At 46.7% G+C, this 16,630-nt stretch overlaps 1 long non-coding RNA gene across 1 annotated transcript in view; it reads left to right on the top strand.

Moving 5' to 3' along the window:
- The window catches only part of LOC147125350 (uncharacterized), a 125,220-nt gene that overhangs the window by 85,656 nt on the left and 22,934 nt on the right, over nucleotides 1-16,630 (top strand). The gene's annotated exons all lie outside the window — the stretch shown is intronic.

Here is a 16,630-nt window from a genome sequence, read left to right as displayed (position 1 = left end):
GGCACCGGGCAGGCAACACAGCCTTCGGGACTCACGCTCTCGGCTGCAGAGAACAGTATCTGTCCCCCTAACTATACTGTCCCCTACCATACCACATGATCTCTTCCGCTTCAGCAGGTGGAAGAATATTCCGTTTATCAGGTCGTAGCTTAGTCTATGAACCACTTGACAGATTTATTGAACAGGTAAATGAACACTACTTAGTACAAACAGTGGCCCAGAAATTCGGATCTCCACGGGTGAGTACGCACGGGGTACTCACCCGTGGGCCCGATGGAAGTGCCGGTTTCCTGCATGCACTGCACATGCGTGGGAAACCGGCACTTCCGTACCTCTGAACGAAGGGGTTCAGAGGTCGAACGCGTGCGTGGGAGAGGCTGCGCGTGGGCATCGAACTTACTTTTTTTTTTACAGGTTTTCCCAGGAGGGTAAGCCTGCAGAAGTTAGAAATGTAAAAAGCAGACGTAGAGGCCTGTTTTTTACAAGGTAAGTGGTGAATTAATTAAAATGAAAACATTTTTTCCACAGGTGTATCATTTTTAAATACTTTAAAGCAAGGTAAGTTTATTTTTAGCCCCGTTAGAAAATAAAATTATTTTTTTCATAAATTTAAATAATTGTTTAAAATAGTTATTTCATGTAATTTATAGTTTATTTAAAAAATGTGATTTTTTTTTCAATTTATTTGAAGATTTAGTGCTATTTTGGGGCCGTAGTATTTATAAGTCTTGACAGCACTTCCTGTCAGACTTATGAATGGCGCATTCCCTGCTCCGATTGGCTCCCCATGGCCCATGTGATCCCAGGGGACGCATCGAACTAACTGCGCCCCTGGGATACGCAAGCACTGTGCGCCGGCAGTTGGAGCAGGCCCAGGATTGGAATTCCATGGGGGCCCACAACTCAACGGCCGGCGCGCAAGGTAAGTGCAGATCGGGGGCTTGCACCCGCGGAAGCCCCCAACCCGAATTTCTGGGCCAGTATATTTACAGTAATTACAAACTTTACTAATCTTTTTGTGGCGTGGAAGGGCTTTGCGAGGGAATGGTAGCATAGTGGTTATGTTACTGGACTAGTAATCCTAGAGACTTGGAGTAATGATCCGAAGATATGAGTTCAAATCCCACCACGGCAGCTGGGGAATTTAAAATTCAGCTGATTAAATAAATCTGGAATAAAATGCTAGTATCAGTAATGGTGACCAGGAAACTATCGGATTGTCGTAAAAACCCATCTAATTCACTAATGTCCTTTAGGGAAGGAAATCTGGCCTATATGTGACTCCAGACCCACAGAAATGTGGCTGACTCTTAACTGCCCTCTGAAATGGCCTTGCAAGGCACTCAGTTAAGGGCACTCAGTGATGGGCAATAAATGCTGGCCTTGCCAGCGATGCCCACATCCCGTGAATGAATTTAAAAACCAAACTACAGCGCTTCTCCTAGCAGCATTGGAAGAGGATGGGCCATTCAGCCCCTCGAGCCTGTTCCGCCATTTAATTAGATCATGGCTGATTTGTACGTAACCCTCAAAATGAAACTGACCCTTGAGACACAGTTGCTTGCTTATGTAGCTATCAGCTACCATGGTATCGCTAAACCTGGCACTTTTCTCTGTTGGCCTCAGACTGACTGCTGTCTGGTGGGAATACAATCAAGCTACAGCTCAACATTTCTTTGAAGATATCCTTGAATAGAAAGAATTCAACACTGTATTAAAGGGGCTGATTTTCAGTTGCTGTCACAATCTTCAGCCAGAATTGCTGGCTGTACCCCCAAGTGGCTGGCCACCACCTTATGTCCCTGACCGCCCACTTGTGGTTGCCTCAGCTGTGCCGATACTGGCATGACCCTGGCAAACCTGCGGGGTCAGGCACTTCACTCTTGAGTGCTTTGGAAGTTCTGCTTTGCCATTGTTATGGTGGCTGAGACGGATCGTGGGATTTTAGTGGGCCATGGACTTAACGATATAGGGAAAAAATATAATACAATTTGGGCGGAACTGGAACTGATTATACTAAACTGATGGATACTGACCAACTTTTGATTTGATGACTGGCTTAGTGTCAGCCGTGGCTCAGTGGGTAGCACCCTCGCCTCTGAGTCAGAAGGTTGTGGGTTCAATCCCCACTCCATAGGACTTGAAGACCAAAATCTGGGCTGAGACTCCAGTGCAGTGTTGAGGGAGCGCTGCACTGTCGGAGGTGCCGTCTTTCGGAAGAGACGTTAAACCGAGACCCTGTCTGTCCTCTCAGGTGGACGTAAAATATCCCATGGCACTCTGTTGAAGAAGAGCAGGGGAGTTCTCCCCAGTGTCCTGGCCAATATTTGTCCCTCAACCAACATCACAAAAAAAACTCCAGATGATCTGGTCATTACCACATTGCTGTTTGTGGGAGCTTGCTGTGCGCAAATTGGCTGCTGCATTTCCTACATTACAACAGTGACTACACTTCAAAAATACCTCATTGGCTGTAAAGCGCTTTGGGACGTCTGGTGGTCGTGAAAGGCGCTATATAAATGCAAGTCTTTCTTTCTTTAAACACTTTTTAATGTTATTGATGGCTGGAATTTTCCTTACCTGGATGGGTCCGGTGCGGCCGGTGTCTGTGACGGGTCGCGACCCCGCTGCTGGCACCATCCCGCTGCAGAAAATGAACTTACCTTAATGGGGCCTAGTAAGCCCCGCCCAGCGCGTTACCCAGCCCAATGAAATGGAGCGTGTCTGGTGACGTCATTCATGGCACGTTTTCAGCCAGGATCCTTAAAGGGACCCTGGCCACCTTAAACTTAAGTTTAATCTAACAAAGTGGGTGTTGAATCTTTACTGTACAATAATATAATAAAAGTTATATATGAGTGACAAAGAAATATTTAAAAATATTATCATTAAGTAAGATAATGCCATCTACAAATACGATCAAGAACATAATTTTTAAAAGTACATTAATTGTGAAGTGATTGGTGCTTTAGTTACAAATCTATAGACTTTTGTATCAGCAACAGGTACAAATAAAAGATGTGTGTGTATAGGTAATATATAAAATTAAGCAGATTTTAAATATAATTGTAAAGGGGTGGATTTACAATCTTATATAAGTTTAGCAGAAGAGCTGTGGAATCCCTGACAAACAGTGTAAGTGGTGCTTACAATGTGCTTCTGGGATTTCTGCAGCTCTTCCGGTGAAGTTAACAATGGACAAGTGAGAGAACCTCCACAGAAATTCACCCTGAAGTCTCAGACTGAAAAATTAAATTAGTCATATTCAGGGATTGAATGCAAATTGAACCAGTGGAATGAGTCATAGGGGGAAAAATTCAGTTGTTTGTGCCTCCCGTTAGCACCTTAAGAGGGCGCTAATGGGGGGCAAAGCAACTAACGCCCGGGCACGGCGATGTTTGCGCCGCTCGCGAAATTAACTAGACATTTTGCGGCGACGCTAAACACTACCGCCAAGATCACCTGCGCCAGCAGATCGTGTCGTCAGTCGAGTGCGCAACGTCCCGGTAGCGCCCCGGACCGGATATTGAGTGGCGGCCCCTGCCTTACCGCCTGCCGCTAGCAACGACAGGTTGAGGGGAGCGTTTTGCAGTCAGGAAGGGACTGGGGGAGCGCTATTTAAAAGCAACCACTTCCTGCCTTTTTTTGTTGGTGACATTTTTGCACCACGCATTCTGAGAGAGAGAGAGAGACTTCTGGAGAGATTCAACACTGTGTGAAGGAGTTTTGCATACTGAGCAGCACTTTGCAGGTTTATTTTGATTTTCCCTTCCTTGTATCTATTTAGAAGAGACTGCGGGGGCTGCACTCTGACCTCTTTCCCTGGGTCTCTCCATTGTTCTTTCCAGCAGGTTTGATGTACAGGTCTCTCCAGGCCGAGATTCAAGGCTGCAATGAGCAGGATGTGGATGGAGAGCAAGATCGACCCTCCCCTTTAAGAGAAAATGCTGGAGAAACTCAGCAGGTCAAGCAGCATCTGTGAAGAGAGAAACAGAGTTAATGTTTCAGGTCGATGACCTTTCGTCAGAGCTCCGCTTTAAGAACTGGCCGGCGCCAGTGTGTCTGTGTTCCATTGCTGACTGGCATCACAAGAGCTTCACCAGCGCTCTGAGGTAGAGCCTCGCTCCTTAGCCTTTGTGCCTTAAGACAGGTGTGAAGCGCCTGATTTAGCGCTCCAATCACCTCCAGGGTCGATAAAAGCCAAGTTTGCCGTTGGAGGCGATAATTAGCGCCAGGCGCTAAACTTTGCACACAGCCGATAATGGCGCCCCAAACGGGGCGATACAGAATTTTTCCCCCATAGAGTCATAATAGCACAGAAGGAGGCCATTGGGCCCAACGAGTCCGTGCCGGCTCTCTGTAGAGCAATCCAGTCAGTCCCATTCCCCCGCTCTATCCCCGTAGCCCTGCAAGTTTATTTCCCTCAAGTGCCTATCCAGTCTCCCCTTGAAAACATTGAGTGTCTCCGCTTCCACCACTTCTGTCGGCAGCGAATTCCAGGTCATCACCACTCGCTGTGTAAAAAAGTTTTTCCTCACATCCCCCATGTATCTCTTGCCCAAAACCTTAAATCTGTGTCCCCTAGTCCTTGTACCATCAACTAGTGGGAACAGCCTTTCCCCGTCTAGCCTATCCAAACCTGTCATAATCTTGTACACCTCTATCAAATCACCCCTCAACCGCTTTTGCTCTAATGAAAACAAATCCAGCTTCTCCAACCTGTCCTTGTAGCTAAGATCCCACATCCCTGGAACCATTCTGGTAAATCTCCTCTGCACCCTCTCAAGGGCCTTCACATCCTTCCTAAAGTGTGGTGACCAGAACTGGATATAATACTCTAGTTGTGGCCTAACCAGCACTTTATAAAGGTTCAGCATAACTTCGCTACTTTTGTACTCAATACCTCTATTTATGAAGCCCAAGATCCCGTATGCTTTGCTAACCACTCTCTCAATATGTCCCGCCACCTTCAGGGACCTATGCACATTAACTCCCAGGTCCCTCTGTCCCTGCACACTCTTTAAAACTGTGCCATTAAGTATATATTGCTTCTCCCTGTTCCTTCTGCCAAAATGCATCATGTCACATTTCTCTGTATTAAATTCCATCTGCCACTTGTCTGCCCATTCTGCTAGCCTTTCTATGTCCTGTTCTAGTCGATTGGTATCATCATCACTGTTTGCCACACCCCCAAGTTTGGTGTAATCGGCAAATTGAGAAATTCTACTCTGTATTCCAATATCCAGGTCATTTATATATATATCAAAAAAAGCAGTGGCCCCAGCACTGACCCTTGGGGAACACCATTATCTACCATCCTCCAGTCTGAAAAACAGCCATTTGCCACAATTCGCTATTTTCTGTCCTTAAGCCAATTCCTTGTCCAAGCTGCCACTGACTCACCTATTCCATGAGCCTCAATTTTGTTAACCAGCCTTCTATGTGGTACTTTGTCAATCGCCTTCCGAAAATCCATGTAGACAACATCCATTGCATTCCCTTCATCAATCCTCTCTGTTACTTCTTCAAATAATTCAATTAGATTAGTCAAACACAATCTACCTTTTACAAATCCGTGTTGGCTCTCCTTAATTAGCTTAAACCTCTCCAAGTGCCCGTTAATTTTTTCCTTGATTATTGTTTCTAAAACTTTACCCCCCATTGATGTTAAACTGACCAGCCTGCAGTTACTAGGATTGTCCTTACACCCTTTCTTGAACAATGGTGTCACATTTGCCACTTTCCAATCCTCAGGAACCTCCCCCGCATCTAGGGAAGATTGGAAAATTATGGCAAGCCCTTCCGTTATCTCCTCCCTCAATTCCCTTAGCAACCTGGGATGTAAGCCATCTGGACCAGGCGACTTATCCACTCTAAGTCTTTCTAGTACATCCTGTTTATCAATTTTCACCCATTCCATTGCTTCTACCTTTTCCACTTCTACCGATATTTTGTCAGCATCCACCTCCTTAGTAAACACTGCTACAAAGTACTCGTTGAGTATTCTAGCCTTGCCCTGGGCCTCTGAGCATATATCACCTTCTTTGTCTCTAATAGGCCCCACCCCACCTCTTACTACCCGCTTACTGTTTATATGCTGGTAAAAGATTTTTGGGTTCCCTTTTATGTTAACCGCCATTCTACTCTCATATTCTCTCTTTGCCAATCTTATTTTCATCTTCACATCTCCTCTCAACTTATTGTATTTGGTCTGGTTCTCCCTTGAAGAATTCACCTGACATGCATCTTACACCCTCGTTTTTTGTTTCATCATCTTCTCTGTCTCCCTCGTCATTCAAGGAGCCTTTGCTTTGGTTACCTTACCCTTCCTTCTTGTTGGAATGTACCTAGCCTGTACTTGGAACATCTCCTCCTTAAAGATCACCCATTGTTCAGTTACAGTTTTTCCTGTCAGTCATTGGTTCCATTTTACCCTGGCTAGATCCTTTCGCATCCCACTGAAGTTAGCCCTATTCCAGTTTAGAAGTTCCACCCTAGATTGTTCTTTGCTCCTCTCCATTGCTAATCTAAATCTTATGATACGATGATCACTCGTACCCAAGTGTTCTCCCACAGACACTTGGTCGACCTGGCCCACCACATTCCCCAGCACCAGATCCAGCAATGCCTCCTTCCTAGTTGGGCCAAGAACATATTGATCAAGGAAATTCTCCTGAACATATTTCAGAAATTCCTCCCCCTCCTTTCCCTTTACCCCAGCATTATCCCAATCAATATTTGGGTAATTAAAGTCCCCCACTATCACCACACTATAGCTCTTGCATATCTCTGCGATTTCCCTGCAGATTTGCTCCTCTACCTCCCTCACACTATTTGGAGGCCTATAGAATACCCCCAATAGTGTGATCATACCCTTTACGCTCCTCATCTCTAACCAAATGGATTCTGTCCTTGTTCCCTCAAGAACATCCTCTCTTTCCAACACTACAATGTCTTCCTTAATCAGCGCTGCCACTCCACCTTCCTTTTTTCCTTCCCTATCTTTTCTGAACACCTTGGCCTAGAAATTCAGTGGCGTTTGCTCCCACATAGCGCCTGAGGAGGTGTTTTGCGGCGGAAGTGTTGTTGCGCCTGAAATTCAGTTCTGGGCGAAATTCGGCGTTAGCCGGTAGCGCTGCGCCGGCACCGATGACGTCATCGGTGTGCGCAGCGCCCCGGTTCCAACGTGATGCTGGCCCGACGCCCAAATTCAGTTGCGGCCGCCTCTCCCGTAGCGGCCGCAAAGAGCGTTTGTAAAACGGGGCCTTGCAGCTCCGAGAGGCTGGGGCGTAAAGGTGGAGGTGCGGCCGGCCGCTTTCCCGGCGGCCGCCTGGCCGCACCTTCCTCCCCGGACTCCCACACCACCCCCCCTGCGGCATTGGTCTCTGACCCCCGCGAGCCCAGCACTTCTCCGTGGTGCCGGGCTCATTTGCCGGGGGAATCCAGCGGCGATCTCACGGCTGCAGGCAGCTCCTCCTTAAGAGAAGGAGGAGGCCTGCAGTACCCCAGCCTGCCGCACCGCATCGGGTGGCGCTGCGGCAGCTGGACGCCTGAAATTGACTTTCAGCGCCCCAAGCGGAGGCGGCCAAACCCTGCAATAGCGCCCGCCTCCGTCTTGGGGTGCTGCAACTGAATTTCAGGCGGGCGCTACGGGAATCCGGGCGCAGCGCAAACTTTCGGGCGCTAAACACCAGGCGCGGCGATAGGGAATTTCTAGGCCACTGTACCCTTGAATATTAAGTGCCCAGTCCTCACTGTTTTTAAGCCACGTTTCCGTTATTGCCACGAAATCATATTGCCACATGGCTAATTGTGCTTGTAGCTCACCAACATTATTCACCAACTTTGTGTGTTTACGTACATGCATTCTAAAACCATTTATGAATTTTTCGGAGTCTTTCTTAGTCTGCTCCTATCAATATGGTTCTACTACCGCCTCTAGTACTATCTTCTCTAGTACTATCCAACACACTCACTCTTTTAAGCACCTTATTCCTCTTTTCTACTCCTATATGCTGGTGCCATCCCCTTGCCAAGTTAGTTTAAACCCTCCCCAATTGCACTAACAAACCTCCCCGCGAGAATATTGGTCCCGGCTCTGTTGAGGTGTAACCCGTCCGGCTTGTATAGATCCCACCTTCCCCAGAAACGGTCCCAATGCCTCAGGAATCTAAAGCCCTCCCTCCTGCACCATCTTTCCAGCCACGCATTCGTCTGTTCTATCATGCTATTCCTGTACTCACCAGCACGTGGCACCGGGAGTAATCCAGAGATTACAGGAAACTTTCGATTAACCGGCCCCTAAATAACCGGAAATGTCGATTAACCGGCAAAATTCAGGAGTAGGTTCAGGTAGCTGTTATTACTTGCCTTGCTCCATGTGTTGTTGTGCAAGGGTGCGGCTGCAGCTGTTGCTAAGCTACAGAGACGCTTGCAACTTGTGGCCATTGTTTTGAACCTGGTTTGTTGCTTTATACGGAGCTCTCAGCTCCGTATCTTTTACTATAGCATTCGGTTATCCGGAATTTTTGATGAACCGGCACCACGTCGGTCCCATCCGTGCCGGATAAAAGAAAGTTTCCTGTACTACCTTTGAGGTCCTGCTTTTTAATCTCTTTCCTAACTCCCTATAGTCTGCCTGCAGGACCTCATCCCTCTTTCTGCCTATGTCGTTGGTACCGATATGGACAACGACCTCTGGCTGTTCACCCTCCCCCCTCAGAGTGTCTTGCAGCTGCTCAGTGATCTCCTTGACCCTAGCACCAGGGAGGCAACATAACATCCTGGAGTCACGTCTACGGCCGCAGAAACGCCTGACTGCCCCCCTAACTATCGAATCCCCTACCACTATTGCTCTTCCACTCTTTTTTCGCCCCCCCTGTGCAGCTGAGCCACCTGTGCTGCCGTGGACTTGACTCTGGCTGCACTCCCCAGAGGAATCACCACCCTCACCAGTACTCAGAACAGAATACAGAATATAAAACAGAGTGATGAGAATGAAATTGTTATGGTTGATGACTTGATTTAACGTGTAATTGGACAATCACAGTGTACTGTGAGAAAAACCTGACCAAAAACAACACAAACATTTATTGAAATGGTAGTTGTCATTTTTTATAGTGCAGATCAATTCACTACAATTACTGTTCAGTTGGAAGGCCCGAGAAAGGCCAGTGAAAAATATATTTCCCGCACCATTTACATCCGTTCACGAATTTCTGAATTAACATTTACCAGTAGTTTTTCAAGTAGGACAGAATCTCCATCAATCTGTTAGCTGATGTAATCAACATGTTTTTATTTGGGTTTGTTTTCCATGTTGTCAAGTAATCAGCAGGAGCAATGGCCACGGAACTCATGCCTCAGGTTGACAGACGTGGTTCCCGAGCTGTGTGAATCCTGTGGCTATGCAGGGAAATTTAAAAAGTGGGGGGGAAAAAGGCTCTTAAGTACCCGTAAACTGCCTGATAATCATCTCAATTGGGTCCCCCGCCGCTGCCGGTCGGGTCAGCGCCACGATGACAGACGTGCCTGTGGGAAAGGCGTGTGGGAGTGAGATGACATTGGGTTCCCGACCTGCTGTCAAAAAAAACAACATTCCCACCCGACCTGCCACTGATCGTGTCTGCTACCATCCCGGAAAATTCAGCCCAGTGTTTTGATTCTCAAACAATAATAAACCACATATTAGAGCCGTGTATATGAAGTGTTTAAATAGTGTCAGGGGAATTTGTGTAATACACAATGTAATGTTGAGACAGTAATGTTGCCTCTCTATACATGGTAAAAGTCAATTCATTCACAGTGTTCATTGGCTCCAAATACTGTACATCTTTTATCTGCATTGATGCATAGAAACATAGAACATAGAAAAATAGGAGCAGGAGTAGGTCATTCAGCCCTTCGAGCCTGCTCTGTCATTCAATATGATCATGGCTGATCCTCTATCGTAATACCATATTCCCGCTCTCTCCCCATACCCCTTGATGCGTTTTGTGTCTAGAAATCTATCGATCTCCTTCTTAAATATATTCAGTGACTTGGCCTCCACAGCCTTCTGTGGTAGAGAATTCCACAGGTTCACCATCCCCTGAGCAAAGAAATTTCTCCTCCTCTCAATCCTAAATGTCCTAACCTGTATCTTGAGACTGTGACCCCTCGTTCTAGACCCCCCCCAGCCAGGAGAATCATCCTCTCTGCATCCAGTCTGTCTAGACCTGTCAGAATTTTATACGTTTCAATGAGATCCCCTCTCATTCTTCTAAACTCTAGTGAATACAAGCCTAGTCGACCCAATCTCTCCTCATACGACAGTCCTGCCATCCCAGGGATCAGTCTGGTGAACCTTCGCTGCACTCCCACTATGGCAAGGACATCCTTTCTTAGGTAAGGAGATCAAAACTGCACACAGTACTCCAAAATAACAACAGAAAATGCTGGAAAAACTCAGCAGGTCAGGCAACATCCGTGGAGAGAAATTTGAGTTGACGTTTTGGGTCAAACCCTTCTTCAAAACTGGAAAGAAAAGAAAATAGATCGAAGGCAGGGCTGCGATCGGACAAAAGAAGTGAAAGAAACAAAAGAAGTAAAAGAGACAATAAAAGGTATTTGAAGCTAGAGGAGATGGTAATAGGCTGAGATTAGGTGTGAAGTGTACTGGCAGGGCAAGAGATAGCTGCCAGGTGTGAGAGAGGAACAAAAGGAAAGGGGGGGGGGGAAAAGAGTGGAAAAATTACAAGAAAAAATGTAATAGGGGCCGAGGTTATGATCTGAAATTGTTGAACTCGATATTGAGTCCGGAAGGCTGCAGAGTGCCTAATCGGAAGATGAGGTGCTGTTCCTCGAGTTTACGTTGAGCTTCCGTGGAACAATACAAGAGGCCAAGGACGGTGAGGTCCGAGTGGGAATGGAGCGGTGAATTAAAATGACAGGCGACCGGAAGCTCGGGGTCACCCTTACGGACTGAACGGAGGCGTTCCGCAAAGCGGTCACCCAATCTGCGTTTGGTCTCCCCAATGTAGAGGAGACCGCATCGTGAGCAGCGAATACAGTATACTAGATTGCGAGAAGTACAAGTAAATCGCTGTTTCACCTGGAAGGGGTGTTTGAGGCCCTGGACAGTGGGAAGGGGGGAGGTATAGGGGCAGGTGTTACATCTCCTCCGCTTGCACGGGAAGGTGCCAGGCAAAGGGGAAGGGCTGTTTGTGGTGATAGAGGAGTGGACTAGGGTGTCTCGGAGGGAGCGGTCCCTACGGAATGCTGAAAGGGGAGGGGAGTGGAAGATACGTTTGGTGGTGGGATCACTTTGGATGTAGCGGAAATGTTGGAGGATGATCCGTTGAATGTGGACGCTGGTGGGGTGAAAGGTGAGGACAAGGGGAACCCTATCGTGGTTCCAGGAGGGAGGGGCAGGGGTGAGGGCAGAAGTGCGGGAGATAGAACTGACACGGTCGAGGGCAGTGTCAACCACGGTAGAGGGGAATCCTCGGTTGCAGAAAAAGGAAGACATGCCTGAAGCACTGGTGTGGAAGATGGCATCGTCGGAGCAGATACGACGGAGACGGAGAAACTGGGAGAATGGAATAGAGTCCTTACAGCAGGCGGGGTGGGAGGAAGTGTAGTCCAGGTAGCTGTGGGAGTCAGTGGGCTTGTAGTGAATATTGGTCGATAACCGATCCCCAGAGATGGAGACGGAGAAGTCGAGGACGGGAAGGGAAGAGTCAGAGATGGACCATGTGAAGGTGAGGGAAGGATGGAAATTGGAGGCAAAGTGAATGAAATTGTCAAGTTCGGGGCGAGAGCAGGAAACGGCACTGATACAGTCATCAATGTGTCGGAAAAAGAGGTGAGGAGGGGACCCGAGTAGGACTTGAACAAAGATTGTTCCACATAGCCCACGAAAAGGCAGGCATAGCTAGGACCCATGCGGGTACCCATGGCAACACCTTTGATTTGGAGGAAATGAGTGGAGTTAAAGGAGAAGTTGTTCAATGTGAGAACAAGTTCAGCCAGGCGGAGGAGGGTGGTGGTGGATGGGGACTGGTCGGGCCTCTGTTCAAGGAAGAAGTGGAGCGTCCTCAGGCCACCCTGGTGGGGTATGGAGGTGTAGAGGGATTGTACGTCCATGGTGAAAAGGAAGCGGTTGGGGCCAGGAAACTTGAAACTGTTAAAGTGGCGGAGGGCGTCCGAAGAGTCGCGGATGTAGGTGGGAAGAGACTGGACAAGGGGAGAAAAGATAGAGTCAAGATAGGAAGAGATAAGTTCCGTGGGGCAAGAACAGGCTGAAACGATGGGTCTACCAGGGCAGTCCTGTTTGTGGATCTTGGGAAGGAGGTAGAAACGGGCTGTGCGGGGTTGGGGAACTTGAGGTTGGTGGCAGCGGGGGGGAAGATCTCCAGAGGAGATGAGGTCAGTGACAGTCTTGGAAATGGTGGTTTGATGTTCGGTAGTGGGGTCACGGTCCAGGTGGAGGTAGGAGGAGCTGTCGGAGAGTTGGCGTTCCGCACCAAGGGTCTGTATAACTGTAATAAGACATCCTTATGCCTGTAATCAAATCCTCTTGCAATGAAGACCAACATACCATTTGCCTTCCTAGCTGCACCTGCATGTTTGCTTTCAGTGACTGGTGTACAAGGACACCCAGGTCCCTTTGTACATCAGCATTTCCCAATCTAGCACCATTTAAATAATACTCTATCTTTCTGTTTTCCTACCGAAGTGGATAACTTCACATTTATCCACGTTATACTGCATCTGCCATGTATTTGTCCACTCACTCAACTTGTCTAATCACCTTGAAGCCTCTTTGCATCCTCCTCACAACTCACAATTCCACTTAGTTTCGTGTCGTCAGCAAACTTGGAAATATTACATTTGGTTCCCTGATCCAAATCATTGATATATATTGTGAATAGCTGGGGCCCAAGCACTGATCCCTGCGGTACCCCACTAGTCACCGCCTGCCACCCCGAAAAAGACCCATTTATTCCTACTCTCTATTTCCTGTCTGTTAACCAATTTTCAATCCATGCCAGTATATTACCCCCAATCCCATGTCCTTTAATTTTGCACACTAAGCTCTTATGTGGGACTTTATCAAAGGCCTTCTGAAAATCCAAATACACCACATCCACTGGTTCTCCCTTATCTATTCTACCAGTTATAGCCTCAAAAAACTCTAGTAGGTTTGTCAAACACGATTTCCCTTTCATAAATCCATGTTGACTTTGTCTAATCCTGTTGATATTTTCTAAGTGTCCAGTTCCAGTTATTACATCCTTTATAAAAGACTAGCATTTTCCCTACTACAGGTGTTAGGCTAACTGGCCTGTAGTTCCCTGTTTTCTTTCTCCCTCCTTTTTTAAATAGTGGGGTTACATTTGCCACCCTCCAATCTGCCAGAACTGTTCCATAATCTATAGAATTTTGGAAGATGACAACCAATGCATCCACTATTTCCATGGCTACCTCTTAGTACTCTGGGATGCAGATTATCAGGCCCTGGGGATTTATCAGCTTTCAGTCCCATTAATTTCTCCAGCACTATTTTTTTACTAATACTATTTCCTTTAATTCCTCCTTCTCACTAGACCCTTGGTTCCCTAGCATTTCTGTGAAGTTATTTGTGTCCTCTTCCATAAAAAGACAGAACCAAAGTATTTGTTTAATTGCTTAGCCATTTCCTTGTTCCCCATTATAAATTCTCCCGTTTCAGACTGTAAGGAACCTACATTTGTCTTCACTAATCTTTTTCTTTTTACATACTAGAAGCTTTTACAGTCCGCTTTTATGTTCCTTGCAAGTTTACTCCTATATTCTATTTTTCCCCTCTTAATCAATCTCTTCGTCCTTTTTTTGCTGAACTCTAAACTGCTCCCAATCCTCAGGCTTGCTACTTTTTCTGGCAACTCTATATGACTCCTCTTTGGATCTAATACTATCCTTAATTTCTTTTGTTAGCCATGGTTGGGCCGCTTTTCCTTTTGTGTTTTTGTGCCAGAAAGGAATGCATAACTGTTGCAATTCATGCATTCGTTCCTTAAATGTTAGCCATTGCCTATCCACCGTCGTGCCTTTTAATGAAGCTCCCCAATCTATCATAGCCAACTCACTCCTCATACCTTCGTAGTTTCCTTTGTTTAGATTTATTAACTCCTGCTCATTACTGTCAGGGTTGGGGAGCCACGGGGCCGTATAAATACGAGGCCGTGCTCTCCGGGCGAGGTAGGATCTGGACCCAAGTGCAGAAACCAGACAAGAGACAAATATACAGTACTTTGTTTGAACTTTACTAGATTTACACATAACCAGATTAACACAAGGGACACAGCAATATACATAAGAACTAGAGACAAGTTACAAGACGGCTAGTCAAGATAGGAACTCAGGACAGCTTCCATGAGGAAGCCCACTTGTCTATACTGAGCTTGCGACAAGCTACCACAAGGAGCAACCGGCTTGCCGAGGCACAACTCCAGACAAGCTACCCCAAGGGTAATCAGCTTACCAATGCAAAGCTCAAGACAAGATCCCGACGGCTCCCACATAGCAACACACTAGTCCAAACAGCACCTTACCAAGACAAGCAGCTCAACAGAACAAGACTTAAATACATCTTAAATCCAGAGACCAGAACACAGACTTAGATACATAGCTCGAGAGAACTAGAACACAGATTTAGGTACATAGCTCGAGAGAACTATGGCACAGACTTAGATACATAACTCGAGAGAACTAGAACACAGACTTAGATACATAGCTCAAGAGAACTATGGCAGCCAGCTTGTGAAGGCAAGCTGCCATAGAGGAAAGGCTAGTCACACAGAGAACCTAGTCAAGACAAGGAACATTGTCAAGACTAACTCCCTGGTTCACCCTAGTGAGGACTGAGCACTGAGTGAAACAACAACAGAACTTATATACCAAGAAAACCAGGTGCCACCCATAAACAGCTAACAGGCTGATTAAAAACTAACACAGGGTTAGGAACAATTAACACCAGAGAACGAGAAACAATTAACAAAGGAACAGTGAAGGTGCCATCTAGAGGTTACAAAAAGGAACTGACTGGCACCCTCACAATTACACAATACCCAATCTAGGATAGCCTGTTCCTTAGTTGGCTCCTCAACATACTGGTCTAAAAAACCATCTCATACACACTCCAGGAATTCATCCTCCATGGTATTATTGTTAATTTGGTTTGGCCAGTCAATATGTAGATTAAAGTCACCCATGATTACTGTAGTACCCTTGTTACATGCATCTCTAATTCCCTGTTTGATGCCATCCCCTACATTACCACTACTGTTTGGAGGCCTATAGACAACTCCCACTAATGTTTTCTGCCCCTTGGTGCTTCTTAGCTCCACCCAGACTGATTCTACATCTTGATTTTCTGAGCTAATATCCTTTCTCACTATTGCTCTGATTTCATCCTTTACTAACAATTTAAGGGGGAGCTAGATAAGGACATGATGGAGAAAAAAAAATAGGATCTGTAGATAGGGTAAGATGAAGTAAGGTGGCAGGAGGTTCGTGTGGAGCATCGACCAGAAACTCTGGCCACGATTTTATGAATCTTGGTGGGTCCATGACGGGCGACGTTTCAGAGGCCGGCTGCTCGCTCCACACCGGCCTCTGAAATGAATTTCCCCTGATTGGCCTTGTTAAGCCTGCCCAGCGCATTTCCCAGCCAATTAGAGGAAGTGGGTCTGGTGATGTCATTTGATGACGCATCATCAGCCGGTTTCCTCAAAGGAACCATGGCCAACTTTCTTTTGACATTTGTGCTGTCGGTGTTCTACAGCATTGAGGCGCTGCAAACACTGACAAGCACTGCACAGAGGTGTAGGGCTGCACCCAGGTTCTCCCATGACTCCCTCCATATGCTTATGGAGGGAGTCACAGCACACAGGGAGGACCTCTTCCCTTCCCATGAGCAGAAGAGACCTCCCTAGCAGATCAAAACAACCTCGTTGCACATTGCACAGGGAGAGTATAATGTGGGAAAATGTGAGGTTATCCACTTTGGTAGGAAGAATAGAAAAGCAAAATATTATTTAAATGGAGAGAGACTACAGAATGCTGCGGTACAGAGGGATCTGGGTGACCTCGTACATGAAACACAAAAAGTTAGCATGCAGGTATAGCAAGTAATTAGGAAGGCAAATGGAATGTCTTGCTACAACTGTACAGGGCGTTGGTGAGACCACATCTGGAGTACTGCGTACAGTTTCGGTCTCCTTATTTAAGAAGGGATATACTTGCCTTGGAGGCAGTTCAGAGAAGGTTCACGAGGTTGATTCCTGGGATGAAGGGGTTGTCTTATGAGGAAAGGTTGAGCAGGTTGGGCCTATACTCATTGGAGTTTAGAAGAATGAGCGGTGATCTTATTGAAACATATAAGATTCTGAGGGGGATTGACAGGGTAGCTGCAGGGAGGATGTTTCCCCTCGTGGGGGAATCTAGAACTAGGGGGCATAGTTTCAGAATAAGGGGTGGCCTATTTAAGACGGTGATGAGGAGGAATTTCTTCTCTCAGAGGGTCGAGAATCTTTGGAATTCTCTACCCCAGAGAGCTGTGGAGGCGGAGTCATTGAATATATTCAAGGCGGAGATTGACAGATTT

The sequence above is a fragment of the Somniosus microcephalus genome, chromosome 1 (assembly GCF_052327205.1).
Source record: "Somniosus microcephalus isolate GS21.2 chromosome 1, FLI_Smic_1.0, whole genome shotgun sequence".
In the NCBI taxonomy this organism is placed as follows: Eukaryota; Metazoa; Chordata; class Chondrichthyes; order Squaliformes; family Somniosidae; genus Somniosus; species Somniosus microcephalus.
This window is presented reverse-complemented; position numbering and strand designations above follow the sequence as displayed.